We start from the raw sequence: 26,997 nt of genomic DNA on the forward strand, positions 1-26,997 counted from the left end.
CATGACTACACGGCTCTGAGGGACTGTGGGTGAGGGAGTGCAGGTGCTGATGGTGTTCTCTTCTGGTTTTCCAGTCAAAGATAAGGGCCCAGGCAAAGACAGATGCATCCTGGAGGTCAGTGCCTGGCTGTGAAGATCATCCCACCAGAAGGGTTTGGCCTCCTTGACCACAGGATGCTGTTCCATGAAGAAGGGTTGCTAAGCAGAGACGGGGTCCACCTATCAAGGGAGGGGAAGAGAATATTTGGATACAGACTAACCTAATGACAACAGCTTTAAACAAGGTTCAACGAGGGCCGGTGACCAAAGCCCACAGGTTAGTGAAAAACATGAAGACCTGGGAGAAGGGTCAGAAACTGGGAAGAGCATGGGCGGTAATAGCAGGGATAAAGGGGAGACAAGAGGGACCTGGGGCGGGGGGGGGGGCAAAATCAAATCAGTATCTTAGTTGTCTGTGTTTAAATACAAGGAGTATGGGGAATAAGCAGGAAGAACTTGAAATGCTAGTAAATAAACGCAACTATGACATGGTTGGTATCACAGAGACTTGGTAGGATAATACACGACTGGAATATTGATACAGAAAGGCACAGCTTGCTCAGGAAGGATAGGCAGGAAAGAAGGGAGGAGTTGCTGCCTTCTATATTAAAAACGTATGTATTGGGACTGAGGTTGAGATGGACATAGGAGACAGAAAAGGGTAAAAGACAAGGGGGATGGCATGGTAGGGGGTCTATCAAGACCACTTAACCAGGAAGACGGAGAGGAGGGTTTTTTTTCAAACAACTAACAAAATCATCCAAAGCGCAAGACTTGGTGGTGATGAGGGACTTCAGCTATTCAGCCAGCTGTTGGGAAACTAACACAGCAGGGCACAGATTATCCAATCAGTGCTTGGAATGTAGAGAAAGCTACTAGGGGTGGCTGTGGTAGATTTGATTTTAGCAAATAGGGGACATTGCCGGCTGTTCCCCTTCGTGAGGGAGCCGGGGAAAGTGCTGCCTTCCTCACTCTGGCTGGGGAACGCAGGGAGCAGATGCTCCTGGACCTGCCCTGGCCGGAGGACGTGCTCTCCTCCCCCAGCTTCTCACCTGGCCCCAAGCTGCTGCGGTGAAAGAGGGCCGGGGTTGTCCTCTCTCCCCTGGGCAGCCTGCAGACCGACCCCCTCCTCCCCAGCCCCGCCCCAGAGCAATGATTGAAATGAAGAAAAACAAAACAATGAGGCTGTGTCTACACTGGCAAGTTATTCCGGAAAATCAGCCGCTTTTCCGGAAAAACTTGCCAGCTGTCTACACCGGCCACTTGAATTTCCGGAAAAGCACTGATGATCTAATGTAAAATCATCAGTGCTTTTCCGAAAAAACTATGCTGCTCCTGTTCGGGCAAAAGTCTTTTTCCGGAAAACTGTTCACAGTAGTGTTTTCCACAAAAAAGCCCCGATCGCGAAAATGACGATCGGGGCTTTTTTGCGGAAAAGCGCGTCTAGATTGGCCAAAGAACCAAAATGGCCCTAAAACCTCACTGTCCACAGTAACACTTCCAGGTCCACACCTCTCTGGCATGGCCTCGGCCCCGTGGGGGTTGACAGGAGAATTTCAGGGCCAAAGGAGCTGGCTTCATGGGCCCTTTCGTGTTGGCAGCTCTGGAGTAAAGGGACCACTAGGAAGTAACAAATTGAGCCCCGATTAAATGACTTGTGTTTTCTGAACCTCCCATGTGGTGCTGGAGGTAAGAACCTTTTGGTTTTACTTGCTGGTCTAGTCACTTGACATATTCAAGAAAGGTATCCCAAAGACTCCCAAGTTCACACCCAAATTGCTCTGACCCTCCGGAGATACCTCTTGTGACAAGCAGGATGACGAACTCCCCATCACAATAGGCCCGCTGACCTCAGGCTAGATTTTAACTCTAACACCGCTGAGTAACTCCACTGAAGTCCATAAAATGCGAGTAAAAGGAGGATGAAGACACTGATCTGGAGTTGACTTGGCAGCCCAGAGATGAGGGATTCCAGGTTCCATTATCAATTCTCCATGGTACCCAGTTGTTTAGCAAATAAGGTAATCGTCACTTGGCTTCCCTCACCTTGGCATGCTCCCTGGAGCACTGTGATCCTTAAACGCTGTTCCTCGTAGTGTAACAGGTCCATGAAACCTCAGGCAGACACTAGAGGAGCTTCAGCACCAAATGGCTACTGTCATCCTCCTGCCAGGGTTTCAGGTTTAAAACAAAAAGTAGTTCTTTACACAACCTGTGGAACTCCTTGCCAAAGGATGTTGTGAAGGCCAGGGCTTTAACAGGGTTTGAAAAAGAACTAGATAAATTAATGAAGGATAGGTCCATCAATGGCCATTAGCCAGGCTGGGCAGGGATGGTGTCCCTGGACTCTGTTTGTCAGAAGCTGGGAATGGGTGACAGAGGGTGGATCACTTGATGAATCCCTGTTCTGCTCATTCCCTCTGGGGCACCTGGCATTGGCCACTGGGTTTCCAGCTTATATTAACCTTTGGTCTGACCCAGTACAGCAATTCCTATGTTCTTTATGGTTTTCTTTCCTTGCCCCAGCCCTGGAGAAGACCAAGAACCCTTCATACAACCAGCCACATTTTTGTCTCTCACTTGGATTTAGGGCCACGTGAAACAACCAGTGTTTTTCTCTGGCAAGTTTATTTGCAGCTCAGGGTTTTTTGCACGAGTCCAGTTCGCTCGTCCCTCTTGATCTGAATGGATTTGATTAGAAATTCTGCTGATCTAGTACCTCTTCTGCCAGGGAAACGGCGTAAGCCCCATGATGCTAAATCTACATCTGTATTTTAGAAGTGAAATGTTTGTCTGTCCGTCTGTTTGTGCAAGACTTCCTCCGAAATGGGAGCGACTAGGGACACCATCCTTTGTAGGCAGCTTCCTCTTGCCCTGACCCCAAGAGAGGCCAGGGTGGGCTGTGCCAGGCACACAGGAAGTGGTGGGAACGGGGCTTTTCCCCCCCAACATGGAAAGGGAGGGGCAGAGAGAGGAGGGGCGGAGCCTCACACTCATCTCTGGGGCAGTGACGGGGTCAGGATACTGCAGAGTGAGCCCTGGGGACACCGCACCAGCAAGGATGGGGCTCTGCATGTTGCTGGCCAGGCCACTTTCTACATGTAAGGTCCTGTCCCCCCACCCTGCTATGGGGCCTGGAGATCCCCCCCACCTACAGGGGCCTGCACGCTCCCCTTCCCCTCCATGTGGGTGCATGGAGATTCCCCTCTCTGCTGTAAGCCTCCTACAGGGCCTAGTGATTTCCCCTTCCTCCCCCCGCCACTTCACCTGGAGCGTGGGGGTTCCCTTTGCCCTCCCTCCCCTGCACAGCTCCTCACAGGGCCTAGGAATACTGCCCTCTCCGCCTCACACCACTTCACCCAGGGCCTGGGGATTCCCTCCACCCTCCCCGCACCTCACGGGGCCTGGGCATGCTGTTATACACCAAGGGGCTGCTATAGACCCAGGCCACGTCGGGTAAATCTGCCAGTACTAATATAATACGAAATACCAATACTAATATGAGCCTTATGAGGCCTTACTTGCATCCCCAGGACATGCTCACAGACCCATTACAGATAAGAGTCATGTACAGAGCTGTGTTTTGGTAGAGAAAGAGAGGTGAACCTTTTAGCACTCTGAGCATACCCCTGCCTGGAGACCACTGGAAACTCTGCAAGATCTGTCCTCCATCCAGTTTATCGAAATTAAGATTATTGAGTGTGAGAAAACCTGGCTTGAAACCGCAATGGTGTCCCAAGCAACTGAGCAATCTTGCATTATGAATCCTTTAATTTTGGATCAAAAAGAGGTAGCCAGTTTTGTCTGCCTCATACCTAACCATCCATAAAAACAATAGAGTTTTGTTCTCAGTCTTAGCAATTTCCTTAAGAGTCATAAATTTTCTCTGTTCCCAAATTTGTGATTGAATGAGTGAACAAACAATGGGTCCTTATCTGGTAGTTGCATGGAGGCGGGCACCAAACAGACCTCATAATTACATTATTGAGTGATAGCCCTAACTTCTGACTAGTGACTAATGGGCAAACCCCAAACAATTCTCAAAGTTCCAGATGCTTATCCACACGTCTTCGATCAATAAACCAGAGCTGAAACCTAGTGAGAACCTCTTCTTTGATGGCATCTTGACATTTACTTCCTGGTCATTACCAGGAAGTAGTGGAGAGGCACATGAAAATTTTAAAGGGGGCAGACAATTCCTTAAAATAAATGTTTGGGACCTCAGAAATATTTAGCATTTTGTATCAGGTTCTGAGTCTCTTCTTACACAATTCAGACTTGTTTCTTCATCCTTTATTTCTTACCAGTGAAGAAGGCTTTTCTATTTACAGGAAATTAATGAATAAGGATCGTAAAACATAACTAGGGGTGTGTCTACACATCACCTAAAATTTGAAATAAGATACGCAATTCATATTTCAAATGTATTTCAAAATAGCTTATTTTGAAATTTGGCATGTCTACACAGCGCCAAATTTCGAAATAATGCACTATTTTGGGCCCTCTGTTATCCCTCGTGAAACAAGGTTTACCAGGATAGCGAAATAGCACACCCGTTATTTTGAAAAATATTTCAAAATAACAGGCAGCTTGTGTAGAGGTGAGGTAGCTATTTTGGGATACCTTCGTTATCCCAAAATAGCCGTGCAGTGTGAATGTACCCATGAGTCTTTTGCAGAAGTGCAATAAGCATTAAAAAGTTGGTCATATTAAAAAAAACATTTTATTAACTTAGGGTATGTCTACACTGCAGGGCAAAAGTCGAATTAAGCTATGCAACTTCAGCTACGTCAATTCAATTTTTGGCACTGTCTACACGGCAGGAAGTCGAAGGAAGAAAACTCTCCCTTCGACTTCCTTACTCCTTGTGAAATAGGAGTTGGCGTAAGAAGTCCTCCAGCTCGATATTATTTTAAAATAATGGCTTGCTGTGTAGATGTGCGCTTTGTTATTTCGAAATAATGTCAGCCATTGCAAAAGAATGCTGCTGTGTAGATGTACCCTTACAGTAAAGATTTGATAGACATTTAAGCACTTTAGAAACCTCATTAAATTATATAAACCACCATTGAGATCTTCTACCCTAAAATATTAATTTAAAAAACACCTTAATTCAGATCATTATATTATACACCTATGTCAAAGAAATACTAAGTGAATGATTTGAATCTGCTAAGATTTCCCTGTGCAGTCACATGATTATCATTTTCAATAACATTGTTATTTTGTAGGTATTCAGAGTTTCAAGAGATGGATGATTCTTGTTTACAGAAATAGGAAAGATGTGCATTGCTTTTGAAAAGGGCTTTGTATATGGGGTTTTGTGCAAAGGGCAGGGCAGTTATTCCTAGTACTGTAATATAACAGAGTCTGCTGTGGGGGATAAAACTATCCAAAGAAAACCCTATGCTGTGTTTTGCATGCCTGAATCCTTACCAGGGGTGCTTTAATCACCAGGGACATGTAAGGAAAACCTGGTCAGAAATGATATCCTCTTCCACTACTCCAGCAGTCAGTGCAATGTTTGGAAGGAAATGATTGCCAAATCAACAGCTGACGGACATCTATAGGAAGTACTTTCTTTGTCTAGAAGAGCAACTTGCTTGAGTGGGGCAGTCAGTGGGGCCGCCCTTTGCACACCGATGTCATTCAGGCGGTAAATTCCAGAGGCAACCCCCCAAACTTCAGAGTTGCTGTTTGTCCCAAACCCTACAGGTTTTTTTTGCCATATCTAACTGCTAATGGATCAGTTATTATTGCATTGTTGTCGAGTATTTGACCGTATCCTAACCTGAGTAACTACGCTATTAACAATAGTCTAGTAGCACCTTAAAGACTAACAAAACATGTAGATGGTATTGTGAGCTTTCGTGGGCACAACCCACTTCTTCAGATGACCGAAGACTCTATTAACACTATTAATGTTAATTCTCATGGTGACCTTGATTCTTGATTAAATTCCAGAGGTAAAGAAGTCTCACTAGTAGGATTAAAATGCGAATTCTAATAACACATTCCAACTTGTGCTGTGTCAGTCATGTGTAAAAACCTGTCATTGTCACAGTTTGTTTATGCACATCAGATAGGTCTCTTCAAAGTTCAGATTAGTTCAAGCCTAAGTAGACAAAAATGTGCAACAATTAAAATCTATTCTACTGTAAAATTTTGAAGCTAATAAGTCTAGTGTACGGCTCCCTGTATCTATATCTCCACAAAATCACCAGAGAAAAGCTATGTTAAAATGAAGTTAAATGTGAAAATATATACCAGTAATTAAATTAAAGATAAATAAAGGGAAGCATTATAAAATCAGGAAATTCAGAGTTCAGGTTAAACTCTTAAAAAATCCCAACACGTTAAGGTATGAAAATGGACAGTTAGGTTGGGCAGACAATCTTAACTCGGTCCCGAAGTGAGAGAAGCCCAGCCCTCTTTCACGGCAGCATCTTGGGGCTACGTAAGAAGCACCTGTCCATGGCCGCTGCAGCTGCTGGGGACAGACAGAGACACAGACAAACTCTCTGAAATCTATCATCGACTGGTGTCTCTTTCTGCACCCCTGCTCCCTGTTGGCCCAATGTGGTTATAGCTTTCCTGGTCCCCATCTCTGGCCCCTGTAGTCATTCAGCAGTACAGCTCCCTCCTACCGGACTTATCCCTTTCCATTGTATGAGAAACAATCAAATTCCATGCTCACCCCATTATTCCGGCCCAACCAAATCTGGACCTTGCTTTAAGTTAGGAAAGAGGAAGCTGCCTACCAGACTTGGTCACCCTAGATCTTACCTTTTAGGAAGAGTTCTTGAATAAATGGACTCAGATGGATGGACAGGCAGACAGGCACATATTTCTAAAACGTAAAGTAATAGGAATAGATAGCTAGGCAGACACACACTTATAAATTTTGACAATTCAACTCATCTGTCCCACAGGACAAATAGCTTTTATGAGCAAGTACATATAATTTTGCAAGATTGATCTACTTTATATTTGAGAGAGTTTGTCTGTCAGTCTGTTTGTCTTTTTGGTCAAGAACTCCTCCTGACCTGTAAGAGCTAGGACCACCACATACAGAAGGCAGCTTCCTCTTATTATAACTTAAAGCGAAGTTTGGCTGTGGTTGGGCCAGGACAATGGGACATGCCTGGAATAGAATTGTTGCTCATAAAACCACTAAAAGAGTCCCAACTACCAGGCAGGTGAAAAGGGCTGGCTAACCCTAACCCACCCCTCCCCTTTCCAGGAGCCTCCCATATCCCCCTCCACAGGTGCCCTTTAGGGATGGTGTGGGGAGGGGACTGAAGCTTTTCCCCCAGATTTATATGGGGACATTGCTAGCTGTTCCCCTTCACCAGGGAGTGAAGAGAAAGTGCACAGTTTGCTGCATTTCTCACTCTGGCTGGGGAGTGCAAGGGGCAGACAAGCTGTGCTCTTTGCTCTCTCTCTCTCTCACACACACACGCACGCACACACCCATAAGTGTGCTAGTTTAATATATATGAACACATTCATTAAAGTGGCTGACTTTGCCACAATGGTTTGATTAGTTCTTATCTATTATTTACTACATTCTCCTGGATATGTTGTTGAGCTGGAGATTTGGAAAATATATATACCTGTTCAAGCTCTGGTGTTCAGATACCATGGTATTAAACATATCTTCCCTCAGATGAAGAGATAGAAAGCTACTAATTTAATTCTAATTATAGTTTAAGCCAATATCTGTAAGAATTTCCCTTTCCTCTCCAAAAAAATGCTTAGTGTTTGGTGATTTTTAAGTCACCAATTTGTGCTGATAAGGAAGACAGAATGTTGTTCATTTAATTACATTGTTTTGGGAATTTCCATGTACTGGTAAGACATGCTACTGTTCTCCGAGACTATCACAACCAGTTTTAGTGCAAATACAGATGTTAGAGAAGCCAAAACCAAGAACAATAAAGAACTGAGAGGTTTTGTTTTCATCCTTCTGAAAAGCCATCAATTGATAGGTAAAGACAAAGAGATTTAGTCTGTGACTGAAAAGGAGGAAACTGAGGTTGGTATTATAGTTGATCAACCTTTATTTCTGTAAATAGAACATGAAGAATAACATGACACCGGCCAAACTCTGCCCTCAATTACACCCATGAAATCACCCTGATGTAAACAAAAGTGGTGTTACTGAGAGCAGAATCTGGCTTCAGGTTTCTAGCTCAGACCCTCTGCTGGTGTGTGCAATAGAGATGAGAACCTGGCTATGGGCCGAGCCACCCTAGCTCCAGTCGCGTTCTGCAATAACTTGTCACTACCTCCCCCAGCTCCAGTGGCCTTTCGCTAGAATGTTAATGAGCCACTCTCAGTCTCAGCATTAACTTACTCAAGTTTCCCCTAAGTATAGAATCATAGAATTCTAGGGCTGGCAGAGGCCTCTGGAGTCGTTGAGTCATCGAATCCAGCCCCCCGTCCAAAGCAGGATCAGCCCCAACTCAATCATCTCAGCCAGGGCAGTGTCAAAACGGGACTTCAAAACCTCTAGGGAGGGAGATTCCACCCCCTCCCTAGGGAACCCATCCTAGCGCTTCCCCGCCCTCCGTTTTTCCTAATATCCAACCTCCCCAACTACAACTTGAGACCATTGAAAACAGCCTCTTTCCATCCTCTTTGGAGCCTGCCTTCAGGATGTTGAAGGCTGCTATCAAATCCCCCCTCACTCTTCGCTTCTGTACACTAAATAAGCCCAAATCCCTCAGCCTCTCCCCTAATCATTTTGGTTGCCCTCTGCTGGACCCTCTCCAATGCACCCGCATCCTTTCTATCGTGTGTGTGGGAGAACTGTACACAATACTCCAGATGTGGCCTCACTAGTGCTGAATAAAGGGGAATAATCACTTCTCAAGATCTGCTGGAAATGCTCCTCTAAATGCACACTAATATGCCATTAGCCTTCTTGGCTACAAGGGCTCCCTGGTGACTCATATCTATAGGTCAGAACTACTTCTCTGGGGCTTTTGGAGACAGCAAGTAGCAGCACATAAAGAATCTTGAGAGTGACATTGTCCTAACTTCCCAGCAGTCACTGAAATTCATACAGAGATGTCATCTTGAGGGCCAACTCCCCTGCTCATTCCTGAAGCAGGGAATTGCCTCCCCTCCACTATCTCTGTCCCTTCAGTGAATGGTGACAGAGATTAGATCAGATTATGGAAATATACTGATCTCATAGAGCTGGAAGGGACCTTGAAAGGTCATTGAGTCCAGTCCCCTGCTCTAACAGCAGGACCCAGTGCCATCCCTGAGGGTATGTCTACACTACCACCCTAGTTTGAACTAGGGTGGTAATGTAGTCAACCGGAGTTGCAAATGAAGCCCAGGATTTGAATTTCCCGGGCTTCATTTGCATGTTGCCGGGCGCCGCCATTTTTAAATGTCCGCTAGTTCGGACTCCGAGGAGTACAGGTAGTTCCACGAGGAGCACAGGTAGTTCGGAATAGGAAGCCTAGTCCGAACTACCTAGTTCGTGCCGTGTGTAGCCGCGGGCATGGAGTCCGAACTAGCGGACATTTAAAAATGGCGGCGCCCAGCAACATGCAAATGAAGCCCCAGAAATTCAAATCCCAGGCTTCATTTGCAACTCCGGTTGACTACGTTACCACCCTAGTTTGAACTAGGGTGGTAGTGTAGACATACCCTGACAGATTTGCCCCAGATCCCCTCAAGGATTGAACTCAGACCCCTGGGTTTAGCAGGTCAATGCTCAAACCACTCACCTATCGGGGCACTTTGTAAAGTAGCTGTGTTAATCCCAGCAGTCCCATTGGGAGCGACAGTAACCCCCGCAGCCGCTGCAACAGAGAAAGGTCATCCAGGCCCAGCCTTACTCCTCATTGCCACAGATTCTGAAGTCCCGTGCAGCCAAGAAGTTGAAAGGAGGGAAGGGCCAAGGCTCTGATGGCCGCCAATGCGGAGAGCACCCCTTAGTGCTGTCCCAGCTCAAGGAGAGAGCCGCACAGAAGAGCTGACGCCCAGTGCTGAGTCATGGCCTCCTAATCACTTCACAAACGAGCAGCAATTGAAAACCACCAGCTGCAGAAAGTGCAGGCCCAGCTACACCCAGAGCCAGATTTACACCTTGCATGGTTCACCCTGACTGGCTGGGTATCTGGCAAGGGCCCAGCTCTGAGCTCCTGCCACTGCCTCCCTGGCTGGAGCTGCGGGGTCCCACCATCATCCGTGGAGTTGGGGGAGGGGGGTTCCAGCAGCAGCTGGGAGCTTCAGGATACTCCGTTGGCTGCTGTGGCTTGGAGCTCTGAAGGGCTGTGGGTCACAAGTGACGGGCACCTCCACTCTTAAAGTTTTGGCCCCGATACCCAGCTCCAACACTGCATGTGCCCCGGGCCCCTTTAGACTCTTCACACTGACACACACAAGCCTCCCCTTCTCCTCAGCACTCTCACGCCCAGAGCAACCCCCAGTGCTCCTCAAGAGACCCCCCCAGCCTCCTCCCAAGAGACCTGCTCTCCTGTGCTCTGCCCCCAGCCCCACTGGGAGGCCTCTCTCTGCCTGGCTGAGAGAGCTGGCAGCATGGCTGGGGGTCGCTCTGGCTCCCTGGGAAATGGAGCAGTGTGAAGCAGGACCAGGACCTAGCCAGGCCGGGCTCCCTCTGACCTACTTGGCCAGCAGGGCCCCTTGCATTGGATTGCTGGGCCCTTCCCTGCCACAGGGGGCTGCTTCGCCTTCATGCTGGCAGGAGTGCTCCTGCAGGCCAGCTTGAGGCTGCCTCACCCTCAACCAGCCTTCCCCTCGCTAGGACCCAGGACCAGCACATTCTGAATTTGCCAGCACTCTTAGAACGCCGGCTGCCTGAGGCAGGTGCCTACAGCCTCATGGGAATACCAGCCCTACACCAGTGCTCAAAAGTGTCATCTCCACAGGAAGCCAAGCTGAACAAAGAAGTGCTACAACGAAAAGGTTTTATCCATCTCCACCGAGAAGGAAACGACCAAAGTACAAGTGAGACCGCGCCTGAAGAAACCATCCCCACTATTCCAACCCTCAGCGGAAAGACTGGAAGCAAAGAAATCAAAGCCTCCTCAGGAACACGTTCCTAAAACCTTAAAAACATACAGCAATTCACCCTGCAAGTCTGCCAACCCGCCATTCCAGAAATCAGAAACCCAGTGCCAGCCACCCTTACGGCATCAGGAGTTTGGATGAAAGTGAAGAATCAGTCCCTGCCACAGTGCCTTTGAGCAGAGAAGACCTGACAGCGGCTGCTGTACAACACAGACATACAACAGGAAGCAGGGTCAGTCCATCACCTATTACAACAGGAGTCGCTAGTATGGCTGCTGCTTTTAAAAAAACAGACCTGCTGCATCTTCAGCTAAAGAAACCAGCCCCACAGCAGTAAAATGGACACCTCTGCAAATGGTAAGTGACTCATTAGTTGTTTATTTCATATACATTATAGTAACTATTAAATATATTCAGATAGATAGGGTTTGATCCAATGTGCACTACAGTGCTGGTAAAGCTTCCTACACTTTAATGGTGCAGGATCACGTTGATAATCAAGGTGTGGTTTCTCTCAGATGGAGATTCCAAACTCAAGTTCCAGGTATTCCTGTGATCCTTAGGCGAGCAAGGAGTGGCAGTGTTGGGGGCTTTCTTCTCATTGCACGGTGCCCTATTTGGTTAGTCAGGAGGGGACTTCACAAGGATGGGACAAAACTGAGAGAAAAAGGCAAAAGGAAACCTCTGACACTCCTAACTCCATGGCTCCCAGATCTCTCCTGGTTAACACCAGAGGATCTGTCTATGAAAGGAAACACGGATCCCAAGGAGTATTCAGTAGGGAAGAGTGAGTTCCACCATGAAGTTTGCCTTTTTCTCAACATTTCTCCAACACATGTTCATGTTGCTGAATCGCCTAATAAGCCGGACATTAATATCTCATCCCATCAAAGATGACAACCCAAACTTTACACAGAGGCTTCTGCCACACCACTCCTGAAACAAGGTCAGTGAAACTTGTCCAAGAAACCACCTTCGTTAGTCAACTTTCTCTTTTAAGAGTGTGCCAAAAAGTGTCTCCAAACACACTGAGTAAATTAAATTATTTTTTTCTTAATTAATGGAGATTGCCTATCTCCTAGAACTGGAAGGGACCTTGAAAGGTCATTGAGTCCAGTCCCCTGCCTTCACAGCAGCACCAAGTACCATCCCTGACAAATTTTTGCCCCATTTCCCTAAATGGCCTCCACAAGGATTGAACTAACAACCCTGGGTTTAGCAGACCAATGCTCAAACCACTGAGCTATCCCCCTCCCCAATTAGATCAACTCTGACAAATCATTTCTGAGTCCCTTGAGTGGTTGCTTAAAACAAGTTTCATTTTAAATGTCAATGTTCAGATTTCTGTTGCCAAGTAATTTATTGACATATCTTACATTACATTGTCTAGCTTAAGGAATGTTCTTAAAGGATGTTCTAATAGCACCTACCAAGAGCTTGAGGCTGTACTTAGTTGGGGCTGCACTGTTGGGTGAAGAAGATTGCTTTGTGTAATTATTATGCACCTGTTATCTCACTAGCTTGCACTCTCTCAATCTTCCTTCCAAATTGTATTACAGAATAGAATTGAATTTTCTACAGTGCCCTTGTCAGGGCAGAATAATCATACAATTGGAATTGCACACATTTATATAACCTTGTGCATTTATACTTTGTTGCCACAAACTAAGGACCCACTGGGTTAATGCAGAGGACAATGTCACAAGCTGTAAAATGACATTTATACAAGGAGAATTCATTAGATAAAGTGACCTCACGTTTAATATTCTAAATTGTGGCTACTCATTTAATTTACTCTTTTATACCAATCTCATCAAGGTTAATTTTTCAATCAGAGTAAAAAAGGAGGCAAGTTGGGAGAAAATGAAAAATACTTAAAGAAAAATTAATAACATAAGATGGATTTAACAAAAAAGTTTAAATTGGGTGTCTGGGTTTTTAATAGCCAAGAGCAATAGAATATATCCAAACTTTACCCTATGAGAACACTGTATTTTATATTCAAGGTTTTATTGATGACATACAAATTATTCAAGCGTTACTCTTCCAGGTTATATTGTATCCAAATAATTTCAAGAAAGACCTAATTTCACATCCCAGAATTCTCGAACAATATTTCAAACACAAAACCTAATCCAGGGGGGCATGTGAAACTTACCAAACGTCACAATATCGGTGTCACCCAGTCTGTCCCTTGGCACATTGTTTCTAATATATGCAGCAGCCAGGTGCAAGTAGAAATCGAAAGCCATAACTTTACCCTGTTATCACAGAGTTATTGTACTCTTCTGTCATACAGTACAGTCAGAAACCCTATTCATTCTCTCTTGTCTGCATGCAACAGTTTTCTCACTGCTGGGAAAGATCATTAAATGTACAGTTTCTGGGTGAATACCTATGTATCTTTGAGCAGCTCTGTTATACAGTTATTTGGGCCCCAATTCAGCAAGGCACTTAACACATGCTTGGTTTTAAGAGCGTTCGTAAGTCCCATTGAAATTAATGTGCTCAACAAAGTGCCCAAGGCTGTACTTTAGTGCAAGTGTACCCTGAGTCAAACTTTAGCCAGTCTGGCTGCAGCTGGTTACACTGGGTTGTTCCAGGGGGCCCACGACTGTGAGAGCAGGAAAAGTTGCTTATAGGATTTAGCACTTCATTAAAAGACATGTTCATTTAGGGCTAAATTATTAGCACAGCCATGCAGGGAATGGGCGGGAGTAAGGATTTCACCGGCCCTTGCACAGCAATGTAAGGTTTAACTGGATCTCAGTTTCAGGTACCACCTGGGTCTACCTCCCAAATGCTTTCTTCACTGAACAAATTGGGAAGGCATGGAGGTGCAGAGGACTATGGAACCTTGAGTTCTCTCCTCCCTAGCTGGCGGCAGTGCTGGCTGGACTAGCTTTCAACAGGCGGCTTTCCACGGGCCTACTCGCATCTTAATTTGGGGGCACAACGTTTTTCTTGCTTTTTAAAATCTGCTCCAATGGAATTGTTTAAAAGATTCATATTTGCTGTTATTAATTTGTATGACAGTTGCACCGAGGAGCTGCAGTCACGTATCCAAGCTCCACAGCCACATAACAAAGACCATCCTACGCCTCCGATTCAGCAGGTAAGGACTCACCGAGCATCCGTGAGTTTTACGCACATGCTTAAAGTGAAACAGAAAAGCCAATTTTTAGTTCCTATCCTGAGTTAAAGAAAATACGACAATTCTAAAAATACCGGAAAAATCTAATGTGTCTTTGAGGAACTAAGCATCACGTAAAAATGTAACTATATATTGTAGAAATGTGCATCTGTCTGTCACTCCATTTGGTCAAGAACTCCTCCTAAACGAAAAGAGCCAGACCACCAAATTCGGCAGGCAGCTTCTTCTTATTCTAACTTAAAGCACAGCACCTGATTGCAGCTCTAAGGGGTGCCACATGGCTAGGCATGCGGCGCCCCTTACAGCTGCCATCAGGCGCTCCCCATAGGTTGGCGCCCTGGGCAGCTGCCTGGCTAACCCCTCCCTCGCAATCTGGCCCTGCTTGTGGATATTGAAAAGGCACCATGCTGGGTTTCTGAAATGACAAGGCCAAAGGCAAGGGAAAGAAAAGTTACTTGAAGATGCTATACGGGAGATGTGGACAATGGAGTCTTTGAGTGGGGGGGTTATTGGCGGTAAAAGCTGAGAGCTAAGAATCAGGAGATTTCAGGTTGTGCTTCCTTCTCACCCAATTCAGTTACTGTGTGGCCTTGGGCTAGTCATTTGACTAACTGGCTATCAGCGTCCTCCTATGTCACAAGGGGCTAGTAGTCTTGGCCCTACCTCACAGGTGTCATGTAAGAATGAACGAATGTCGATAAAGAGTATTTCAGGACACCTGGAGGAAAGGATCCATATAAACACCAGGCGGATTATTTTAACAGCCTTTAACAGTACAGGAGACTCATTCTCATTTACATTAAGGTCCCTTTGGACTTCCAGAGTGCTGTACCAGGACGTTAGTGTAAATGAGAATCAGGTCCTGTAACTCTACAATTGCACTTGAGATGTCCAGCTGGTGATGCTGGGGGAGGAGAGGGTAAGGGATTTGGGGCTAAAGGGGGGAGGGGAAGGTGCTGGGAGAAGGCTTGAAAGGAGGGGTGGGCGTGAGGAAGGCGGGGATGGAGCAAGGCATGTGTGAGGGCACAGGGGCATGAGGGGAATGGGGGCAGAGGGTGGTGAGGGGGTGGGCATCAGGGAAAAAGAGGGCAAAGGGTGCAGGGGCAGTGAGGGAAGGGGGAGGCACCAGGAGGGTGCAGGTGCCAGGGGATTCTGGGGATGAAGCAGAAGGGCAGACACCCGCAGGGGAAGGACCAGCACCAGGAGGAGAGAGGCAGGGTAGGTGTGTAGAGGGAGGTGTTAGGAGAGGGCACGAGGAGGGGGTAGCTCACATGATCAGTGTGGGGCTACTGGAGGAGTGGGCACGGGGGGGCCTTTTTTTCTGTTTTTTCTCCAAAGGGGGGGGGGGCCCTGCGATATTGTGCTGCCCTGGGCCCCACAAAACTCTCATCCCCGCCTGGAACAAGAGGATTCACATCACTTCTGGAATAAAATCCTAGCTAATTTAACTGTGGATGTTCACATCAGCCACCTGTGTGTCTAGCCCTTCGATGAATCTACAGGTGAATCTCCGGTCTAGCAACACCCGTGGTCCAGCAGGATTGAGTTAGCCGGATGTCCACTTGTCATGGGTGTGGCCGGTTTCCCCCAATCCCATAACGTTTGGCACTGGTCAGGTACTGAGGCAACTTGTTCTGAGGTCTTGGAAAAGAGGGCTTCTAAATGATGTTGCTGGTGTCAATGCCCAGCCCGAGACAAGGAGCCATGGAGATGGACAGCGCTTGGTTGTGTATCAGGCTATGCGCAAGTTGTGACGACGCGTCGGGATTTTCCCATCTCCTGCACCCCCGAAATGGCATGAACAGACTTCACCAGCCAGTAGAATGGAGGTTGTTTATTGTTCCTCCAGCACAGCGCAGCACAGATGTAATCTGGTTACAGGAACTGGGGCTAAGAGGCCTCAGTGCCCCCTTGAGATAGGGGAGTCCCAGCCCCCTCCCCAGCTCCTTCTTCCCTGCCTTCCAGCCAGGAACTCCCTAACTCTCTTCCAGCCCTGCCCCCCAGCCAGGGCAGCATTCCACCTTCCTTTGTTCCTCTCCATGGGGGGTGTCTGGCCACTGGTTTGCATAGTGACTCATCCTGTTTTGCTGGGTCGTGGTACCCACGGCAGCCAGTGGGGGTTACCCCAGAGCCAGCAGCATAGAAACCAGCCAGGTACCCCCACTACGTCACACAAGCCCAGCCTAATTCCCCCTCCCTTGCCTCAAACTCACGCTGTTGTGATAAAGTGAAACTCCAAGAAGTCCCACAGTCGTGCCGATTTTTCTGTCTGATGCAGGTTAATTTGGTACGTATGAGGAAGTCCTGAAGAACGAACCCCCTGCACATTAACCAGCCAGATGGCCTCAATCATTTCTCAGCTTTCAATTCCTCCTTGATTATTCTTTGTTGCATGTTATTCTAGCCCTGCATTTATGGAGGTGTGGGTTGGCCTCTAGCAAGTCAGCTGGAAACAGAAACAGAAAATCCATCACCTCCTTTCCTGTAGCTCTTTGTATGCACAGTGCAAGACAATTGGGGAGCTCACTGAAAGGCCGTATAGGCGGACAGAAACAGACAATCTTGATGTCAGCAAGGCTGAGAGATTCTGGGCTCGATCTCCCGCTGCCGCTGAGGATCAGGCAGTGAATGAATGAAGGGGCTGCAAAGTAGTTTTAAGCTCCCTCTGTGCTCTGTTGATTGTGAACTAGCAGTGCACTGAGCCAGCTCTCAGCATGATTTGCAGCAGCTTCCCGATGGCTGGATGCTGCCCTGAATGCCCTTACGGTAGCGAGGGCTCAGAGTGGCCAAAAGAAGCCTTAGCCGTGCTTCCTACGGGGGCTGTGGGCAGATTCTTCTGAACCTCTGTGCCAAATGTTCTTCTCTGCTAAAAATATTCGGAATATTTTTCATCTGTAAAACTAAACACAGAAGGTATTTCCCAGATTAGCATCATTATTGAGATCTGTGTAAGGATACGCCCATATTCTGAACTATTCAAACGTTGGCTGTGTCGGCTGATAGGTTCCAGTTTATTTAATCAGTGTGCTTGATCAAAGGTATTGTTGTATCGCCTAACGAGTTTGGGGCGTCTCATTCTAGACCCTAGGAGACACTTTGGCATTTGCCAAACTACTGCCCAGTATTGCCTGCGTTCCAGGACTGGTCACCAACAGTTCTTCAGGAAAGGCTACAGGACCAGTCAGTGGGGGTACCCCAGTCCCCCCAGAAATACGCTGAGTGCTGTGTGCAATCCACTCCCTTCCCAGCAGGGGCATTGGAAATCTGTTGGAACCACTGCTGAGTTCCATGGACTGTTCCTCCAGGTTCGCCCCTGACTGCCAGTGCAGAGACAGAGCCAAGGCAGCTTGCACTCCCCCTGGGATGCCAGGTCCAGGCTAGAGCAGTCCTCGAGGCTGCCCTAAATTGCAGCATGTTTCAGTGGCCACGATGAGCTTTTGCACAAAGCCAAAATAACTGGGAGTAACACGGAGTGTGGCCTTAGTGGAGGAACCTCTGTGCAGCTCCTTCTCCAAACCCCGGTCCAAAAGGTTGTGACCACTAGATCCACGGACCCAGTAGCTACACCTCTGTTCCAGTCCAGCCCCGACTTGCCTACTGTTCCCCAATGTACAAGGTTATGTAGAACCAGACAACCCTCAGTCCCTTCACTGCAGAAACACAATGGTTACATTGCACGGGGTGTGGGGGGGCTAGCTGGGTCCCTGTGCTAAGCAATCAAGTCCAGCCATAACAAATAAACACCTTTATTTATTGCTGGGCCACAGGCTCTTCTGTCACTGCCGTCTCCTGTTGTATTTTCATGTACAGGATGATAGTTTTGGGATTTGGTCCTTGTGGGAAGTTTGGAAGAGATGCAGAAGCATAACTGCATTTTTGTAATATTATAAAATCAAGCTTTTTGGGCCACAGGCTTCTTGCCCAGGCTTATTACACTAGGCAGCACATTAAGGTGTGTCAGTCTCTAAGCTAACAGAACAACATGCTTGTGTTACCTGAGTTAATTCCACAACATTTGGAACCTGCTCGCAGAGGAGCAGGGTTACAAGGAGACTGAAGCAGCAGCTCATTAGGAGAAACAATCTCAGGCAACAGAAATGGACTGGAAACTTCACTCTGTGCAGTATTTTTTGCGGGACATATTTATAATCTTGGCGCTTTATTTCCACACATGTGGGACAGGTAGGAGGTTCTGAGTCTTTATTATTTACTGTGTAGAACTGCAAAGGGACACAGTACATGCGCGCTAAAGTTTGGAAGAGGGTTTTTTAACAAGGTTGGGAATATGAAGTGCAGGCGGCGGAGTGGGCTGTGATTTTTCACGTTGTCTCCAAATGTTTATTTTCCCATAAATGTGCATACAGTATAGAGCTATTGAATCAAGGTGCACAGTAGCCCGGGCGCTTTTCTAGTAAACATTTAGTATAGAAGGGAATTGGAAGAGGAAGAGAGAAAAGAAGGAGAAAAAGAAAAGCTAAAGGGGCTGTGGACAATGCTTTGTACTGTCTCATTAACAGAGGATAACCACATAGAGTAATAAATCAAAGCAGTGCATGCTTATTTATCGGTACCAAGCGTGTTATGCTGTCCCTTTTCCATTTTCTATGCCCCAGCTAACGGGGATGTCTGCAAAGCTAAATACATTGTTATGCTCATTGCTTCTTATCCTTTTAGTACAGGTGTTCATTCCATTTACATAAAAATAGTCTGCTACATTGCTAACTTAGCCATTGATTTCAGTTTATTATGCCCAAGTCACAGAAATTGAATGCCCACTAGTATGGGATGCATAAAGATGAGTTTTTGTACATTGCCACTGCTTTATGTGCTGAAAAAAATGTGATTTCCTCCATGTTTTAATTCAGTTGTACAAATAAAATGCTGCGGGTCGTGTTTCATAGAGGACCATCAGGTGGCAAATCAGCAAAACTTTCGGCAAAACTCTTCAAGATGACGGTGGTGATTTCTCTTGCTGCATGCATCCCATCTCAAAGTCACCACACACAACTAAGCCCAGTGGCCAGTTTGGGGTCAGGCTTAGGATAATGGTGTGACGAGAACCCAGGGGCGTTGGCAGAACCATGCCAAGGGTTTAGCACTGGAACAGCGAGGCTTGCAATCAGGTTGAGATTGGGACCTAATGTCAGAGTTAGACTGAGCCCAGGCCTGGACCAGCAGGCCAGGTTGGAGCAGACCGAGAGAGTCAACTGGGGAACCTAGTATGGGAATATGAGGGGGTTTCTATTGGTCAGGAATGAGGTGCATTGGCAATGCCACGGGGAAGACTGGGGAAGGGATGGCCCGGCGTGCAGCAGGCCTGCACTGACAGAGCCGAGTGGGGTCTCAGAAGTGGCGTACCCCAAGAGAGCTAGGTGGGACAGCTGCTTGCACATCCCCTGCCTGTGCGGCAGTTAGGCCTCATTGGTGCTGTTAATCTCTGTCTCACCTGGGATTCACTGTACCTGGGGAGGGGGGGAGGGTTCTCTGCCATTTGCTTAACACAGATTTTCATAGAGCAGCATCTCAGTTTTGACAGTGATAGTCCTTGTCACTGTCAAACGGCTCAGGCTGTTGACAGGCTGTAAGTTTGCCAGTGGGTGGGTGACAAGTAATGTGTGCTAAACCCTGCTATTTATGGATCATTGGATGGGTACACTGTCTTCAACAACGACTCGGATAATGCAGTGGAGGGGATGCTTATAAATTGTGCTAAGCTGGGAGGGGTTGCGAGGACTTTAGAGGACAGGATTAGAATTTGATAGGACCGTAACAAACTGGGGATCTGATTGGAATTCAGCAAGATGAAATTCAGTAAAGACAAGGACAAAATACATCACTTAAGGACCTACCAAATGCACAACTACAGAAGGGGGGACTCACTGGCCCCGTGGTCATACTGCTGAAAAGGAGCTGGAGGTCATAATGGACCTCAAACTGAATATAAGTCAATAAGGTGATGATGTGCCAGAAAAGGCAAATATCCTGGGGCGTATCAGAGAAATGTTGTATGTAGGACACAGGACACTCTACTTGGTACTAGTGAGGCCTCAGTGGGCGTACAGACAAACGGGAGCGATTCCAGAGAGCAATACAAATGGTTTAGAAAACCTGATGTGTGTATGAGGAAAAGTTGAAAAACCTGGGTAGGTTTGGTCTCGAGAACAGAAGTCTGCAGGGTGGACTCGATAACAGTCTTCAGATATATTAAGGGCTGTCACATAGAGGGCTCGATTGATTGCTCTCTATGCCCACTGAAGGCAGGGCAAGGAGTAACGGGCTCGCACTGCAGCAAGGGAGATGTAGGTTAGATAGCAGGAAAAGCTTTTATAAGGCTCATGAAGCTCAGGGCCGGGTTTCCAAGGGAGTTTGTGAAACCTCCATCACTGCATCGCTGCCCAGCGCTGCCTCAGCCTTTAGAGCCACTCAGAGCATGCAGCATGGTGCTCCGGCGGTGATTTAAAGGGCCCGGAGCCAGCCACCGCTGCTGATGCAGTAGCAGTGGCGGCAGTGGCTGGGAGCCCCAGGCCTCTTGGAATTGCCGCTCCCCGGGGCAATTGCTCCCTTTGCACCCCTTGTCAGCAGGCCTGAACACTTGTCTGGGATGGGCCAGATATACGTGTGCAGGGGGCTAGACCTGAGAGCCTCCGGAGGTCCCTTGCAGCCCGACATGTCTATGAGTCTACGGCCAGATTGACACACAAATGCAGGCATTTCTTTAGGAAACTCTCCTGTTAATTTCTCTGGTTTGTTCTCTCGGTAATGACAAGGAAATCCATTTTGCTCTATGTGGCAGTATGGTACTGACCCTAGTTAACACTGAACCTGAGACTTTCACAGCTGCTTAGTGGTTCTGGGTGTGTAATTTCTGCTAGTTTTAATGGGAATTGGGTGCCCAAATACCTTTGTTATAGTCCTACTCACAAGTGCCAAATGGGACGGGGCCACAGCATGCTTGCTGGGTTTTCTACGAACATGACAGCAGACAGTACCTTCCACCAGTGGCACTTACCATCTAAAGGACACAAAGCGGACAAAGAATAGGGGAAGGGGCTATGACACACACACACACAGGAATATGTTGAGGAACTGGCAAATGAACATGGTGAAGCTATGGTAGTTACATGTGGTGCTGGTGGTTTTCACATGGAGAGTGAGAAGTAGCAGGACGTGGAAGATTAGTGAGAACAGAACACATCAATTGTTGGATTGGAAAAAGAAAAAAACCTGCAAAAAAATGAAGGTCAGATTTTAGGGGCCTAGATACCTAGGAAATCCCCTTAGGGTATGTCTACACTGCAAAGTTAATTCTAAATAACAGCCATTATTTCGAATTAACTTTAATAGCGTCTATACATGCAAACCGCTATTTCAAAATTAAATTGAAATAGCGGAGCACTTAATTCGAATTTTGTAAACCTCATTCTGTGAGGAGTAACGTCAAATTCGAAATAGCTATTTCAAATGAAGTGCTGTGTAGACACTTAATTAAAAATAGGGGGCCTCCAGCCCTTCCCAGGGAGCCCTGGTGGCCACTCTGGGCACAACCAGGAAAACTTACTCTCCTCTTCCCCAGCCCCGTAGCCATTAAAGGGTTAGACCCTAGCCACAGTGCCTGTGCCAGCTCTAAGCCTGCCAGCCCAGAACCAGCGGTGGCCACCGGGACCCCTGACCCAGTGGCCCCAAAACATAAGCCCGCAAGCCACTGGCAGCCAGCCCTCCACCGCTCCCCAGGAGCAGTCTGCCAGCTCTCAGGAGCCTGACAGGGGCCGGAGAAAGCGGGTGCCTTCCTGGTCCAGGGTGGAGATTATGGTCCTTATTCAGGTTTGGGGGGGATGCCCCCAACGTCCATGATCTCCACACTAGACAGAGGAATGTGGCCATCTATGGCATGATAGCTGCCAGCCTGGCCACCAAAGGCCACATGCGAACCCAGGAGCAGGTTTGCATAAAAATCCAGTTGGTCCGGCGAGACCCCCAACCCTGGGCCCTGAGCTTCCCCTCCCCCTTCTTCCCCTTGCTTCCCCCTTCCAGCTCCCTCCTCCCAGGTTTCCCCCTCCCCTCTCCCACCCTCTCTCTTCCCCTCTCCCACCTCCTTTTCCCAGTCTCCCCAGAGGTTCACTCCCCCCCCCAGTTTTGTTCAATAAACCCAGTTTCTATTTTTGAACATACGTGTCTTTTGTTTGACATCAGGAAGTGGGGCTAGGGAGGGGCACGTGGGAGGAATGGGGCACGAGCCCCCGGTGGGGAGGACTGGGGTGGCTCTGAGGGCTCTGAGGGGTGGTTGCTCTCCCACAGGGCCTCCTGGATCCTGACAGCCCCCTGATGCACCCCCCAGATGGCAGCCTGCAGCAAGTGCAGCTGGGCTGATGGCAACGACCCCATGAGATGCACCGGCGTGCCCAGGGGCAGCTCTGGCTCCATGGGGCCGAGTGCTGTGGTGTCCCGAGTGCGGGTACTCAGGGCACTCCAAGAAAGGACTGATTTGCTGTCCCTCATCAAGGTAGACAAGCAAGCAGGGAATCCTGAGAATTGTCTGTCCGGGGTGGGGGTAGGGTCCCTTTAAGCACGGAGCTCAGTTAGCCTCAGGCAGAAGCCCCACACACTAAGTCCAAACCTGATGCCCTGGCAGCACTGGTTCCGGCTTGCTTTAACTTCGGTTCAGGATCCACTCAGTGTGGACGTGCTATTTCAAAATAGCAAAACGCTATTTTGAAATAGTTTTTGTATGTAGATGCGTTAATTCGAATTAGCTTAATTCGAATTAACTATTTTGAATTAAGTTAATTTGAAAGAGCGCTGTAGTGTAGACATACCCTTAGGCACTTATCTGCATCTTTTGGCACCTAAATACCTTTTAAAATCAGTTCCCTTAGTGAGATGTAGGCTTCTAAGTCACTTAGGACCTTTTGAAAATTGTCTTCAGGATTCTTAAAAGATCAAGCAGGGTTTATCAGTTCTGTTATTGGAAGCATTTATACTAAAAATATTGCTTGGGAATTATGGGATGCAGAATCCAATGTGTACAATTTAACTAGCACTTTATTTCTTCAAAGTATTTTATAGACATTAGCAGCTAATTAATCCTTATAACCCCCTGGTTAGAAGGTAAAGATGACTAGCTCTATTTATCGACGGGGAAACAGAGACAGGGGAAGGTGAAGAGACCTGCTAGCAGCAGATCTGGGCTTGGAACTCAAGAGGAAAGCTGGGCCAATAATGGATTTTTTTAGTTCTCTGGCAGTTGGGTTTAAAAATATAAAAAACTTTTCAGGTCAGACCAAAAACAAACACTTTCAGCTCTTGAAAAGAAAAAAAAGAAAAAAACCATTTCAAGTCAAGTTGAAACAAAAGGTTTTGTTTGGACCCACCCCGCAAGGATTGTTTGGGTGGACTTTGGGCATGTTGTATAAGATGCGATGGAAGGGAGGAGGGTGAGCCTCCCGTAGGATCTTTACCCCAGTGACTGGCCTCCTGGAACGTGGGAGACCTAGGGTTAGCTCTCCCCCTGCCTGAGATGGGGAAGGGATAGTGTCTGGGCCATGGGTACTCTGCGATGGGTCTTTCTGCAGAAGGAGTGATTTGAAACTGGGTTTCCCACATCTGAGGTGAATGGCAGAACCACTATGTCATAATCATCATCTCTCTCTTTCCCTGGTGTGATGTGTAGTCACGGTCATTCTGAATGAGTCTATTGTATTCCCAAAGTTTCATTTTTCTCTTCTCAGTAAGCCAAAGTTTCTCCATTGACTTCAGTGGCATTGCTCACGATGTCCACAAATGAAAGGGAGAAGACAGGTCCTCCACCTTGAAAAGTCTCACAACCCTAACCTCATACAGGCAGGCAAACCTCTTATGCTCGGAAGTGCAGTACAGCAAGAACAGAACCGGCCCTACCATCAGCACACACGTAATCTTGACCTCATATAGTTCTGCACAACACAAACACAAGAAGCTAAAATTACAGACAACATTGAGCAGACACGAATCGAGTTTACATTGTCTATGGCAAACTTAGGTTACAGTGACGAGGTTTCTTAAAGGAATCTATTCCAAGTGTATTATGTGGCCTGGTGAAGTTATTTAGTGGAATGGCAAAGAGTCATTGACTTCAGTGCTGCTGTGCTGATTGACTAAAGTTCTGGACCGGTAGCTATTTCCAGCTATGCGGAACTAGAACTCAAAGAGTTTGCAGCCCAGCTGGCCTCCGCTCTAGGCACACGTAACAAATGAAGCCCATGGTGAACATTCAGCCCCCCTTGGGGAAAAAGCATGTAAAATGCAGCTTTAAGCCGACTCCAAAGTATGAACCCCTTGCCCTGTCTAAGGAAGCACTGTAAATAGAATCAGGTCTGTTATTGCATAGAGGACACTGGGTGATTCAGAGAATTGGTCATGGTATTCAGACGTTTTGAGCTATGTCTAAACTACAATCCTCTTTTGAGAGAGGAATGTAAATGAGGCTCATCGAAAATGCAAATGAAGATTTACAAATCTCGTGCTTCATTTGCATAATTGTGTGAGAGCACTTTTTCGAAAAGGGTTTTTGAAAAAGAAACTGTAGTCTAAATGGGGTTCTTAAAAAAACAACCCCTTTTTTGAAAGAACCCATGCACCTCATTTTTTCAGGAGTATGGGTTCTTTTGAAAAAGGTTTTTTTTTTCGAAAGAACCCTGTCTACACTGTGGTTTCTTTTTCAAAAAACCCTTTTTCGAAAAAGCGCTTTCATGCAATTATGCAAATGAAGCATGAGATTTGTAAATCCATGCTTCCTTTGAATTTCCGTTGGCTTCATTTACATTCCTCTTTTGAAGGGGAATACATTTTAGACGTCAGTATTAAGCAGACAAAACGGGTTTGTCAGTTGGCAAGAAAATATTAACTGCACCTGAAAGATTTGCACCTACAATAAAATAACAATTCACTAACAAGCCTCAACTGAGTGAGAATTCCATTAAAATCAATGGAGATTATTAGTTTAAAACCTGTGGATAGTTTTCATAATGATACATAGAATGGCTGACTCTCCAAGTAGATAATTAGAAAATGAGGATGCCTGGTCTTGCTGCATGTACTAGAGGGAAGGAAAGAGAAAAGAGTAGAAGGTACCAGTAAAGTTAGTATTTGCAGGGATTTCAAAGTTCTGATAACAGACACAGTTTCATAATTAGGCATTCGAGAACTGACCAGTTCAAAAAGAATTTCAGCTGGCCTAATGTAAGTTTTTCTAGTGCTAGAGGACAGGGAGGCTTAATATAGTTCTGATTTTTGGACCAAATACAAAGGTACAAAATAAGATTGAGAAACTGAAAAATGCAGGAAGTATGCAGTGCTGTGGGCCATGTTATTTCTTCTTTACAATTATTTCAGAGACCGAACAGCTCCAAGAGGAAATATTTACCAATTATAATTATTACAAATATAATTATTCTATAGATTAAATTTAAACCACCCACTAATAGACCAGAAGTAAAAAACTCTCAACTGTGATTCTTCACAGGGCAAAACACAACTGTATCTATGGGCACAAAAGGAGACAACTCCACAGTGGTATATGAAACAACGACAGATCGTACCACGGCTGCCCCTCTCACTGCTACCCCGTTTGAGAGCACAGCCGCCTTAGCCGCCAGCACGGTGGAAGAGCCAAGCCCTACGATCTCTCCCGTAGCCAAGACGAGCACAACACAAGGCACCAGTGCACCAGTATCTAGAGAAGTTGCGTTTTCTTCATCTGATACCAATCTCAGTCCTTCAGCCTCTGGTAATGGAGCAACAACAGCTACTTCAGCACCAGAAAACGGTACCGTCTTTTCTACAATTCGTTTAGTCTTATTTTGGTTACTTCATGTCCCATCTGCAGTTCAGATGAGATGGATGAGTATCAAGCCATTGAAATGATTTTCTTTATTTCTCCTTTATCGCTAGGGACCATAGTCATTGTTTCAAATGGCTTTCGATCCGAACTGGCATATTCTCCAACAAGTGCTCCCCACTCTCCATCCAGCGCAACTGGCAGCAGTATTGCACCCATTGAGAAATCTGCAACTTCCTCTGTTGGCCATGGTGTAGCCGAGACATCAACATCCTTCAGCACAGCTGCTGCACAAGAGCGCCTTACATCTTCTTCTTTCCCCAGTTTCCCAGGTAAGACGAGAAGCATGTTTCACAGCAAATTCTGGGTCATGCCTGTAGTGCACGTTTGAAGAGAGTACTTGTCCTTTGGTTGCTGTGTGTACTGGACAGTGTCCTGTAGTGTGGAGTCACAACCTGGTCTGTTGCATGCCCACCTGTGCAGGGAGGCGGGGAGTTGTTTAGGAGATCTCTGAAGGCTTCCCCTCTGCTCTTTGGTCTGTGATGTATGCTGTTGGTGCACTGGATTCAGGAGATTTCTTGCATCCAGGGTGCCATCCTTTCTGCTGGAGAGCCACATTTGTCTGAAAACGATATTTTTGTAAAATTAAAGGGGAAGCAGTGGACCTGCCATCGGAAGTAGCTAAGTATTATTATCCCCATTTTATGGATGGGTAAAGAGAGGATTTTAGCATCTTGCTCATGAACACAGAGTAAATCAGAAGCATACATGGCATTAGAATTCAAGGTACCTTCTAGTCCTTAGAGAACAAAGCGGTTATTAAATAATAATACAATCACGTACTATGTCTGGAACAGCCCTGTCCAAGGAGCAGTGTGGGTGGATTTTTACATCCGGGCAATGCTAGATTTAGCACAAGCTAAGTAAGCAACTGCTT

At 46.7% G+C, this 26,997-nt stretch overlaps 1 long non-coding RNA gene across 1 annotated transcript; it reads left to right on the forward strand.

Moving 5' to 3' along the window:
- Positions 1-13,720: 13,720 nt before the first annotated feature.
- LOC102462611 (uncharacterized) lies at positions 13,721-26,731 on the forward strand. The gene is made up of 2 exons (XR_016348214.1): positions 13,721-14,209; positions 25,746-26,731. It is a non-coding gene; the product is annotated as an uncharacterized LOC102462611 (long non-coding RNA).
- The last annotated feature ends 266 nt before the right edge of the window (positions 26,732-26,997 follow it).

The sequence above is a fragment of the Pelodiscus sinensis genome, chromosome 32 (genome assembly GCF_052426305.1).
Source record: "Pelodiscus sinensis isolate ZL-2025 chromosome 32, ASM5242630v1, whole genome shotgun sequence".
In the NCBI taxonomy this organism is placed as follows: Eukaryota; Metazoa; Chordata; order Testudines; family Trionychidae; genus Pelodiscus; species Pelodiscus sinensis.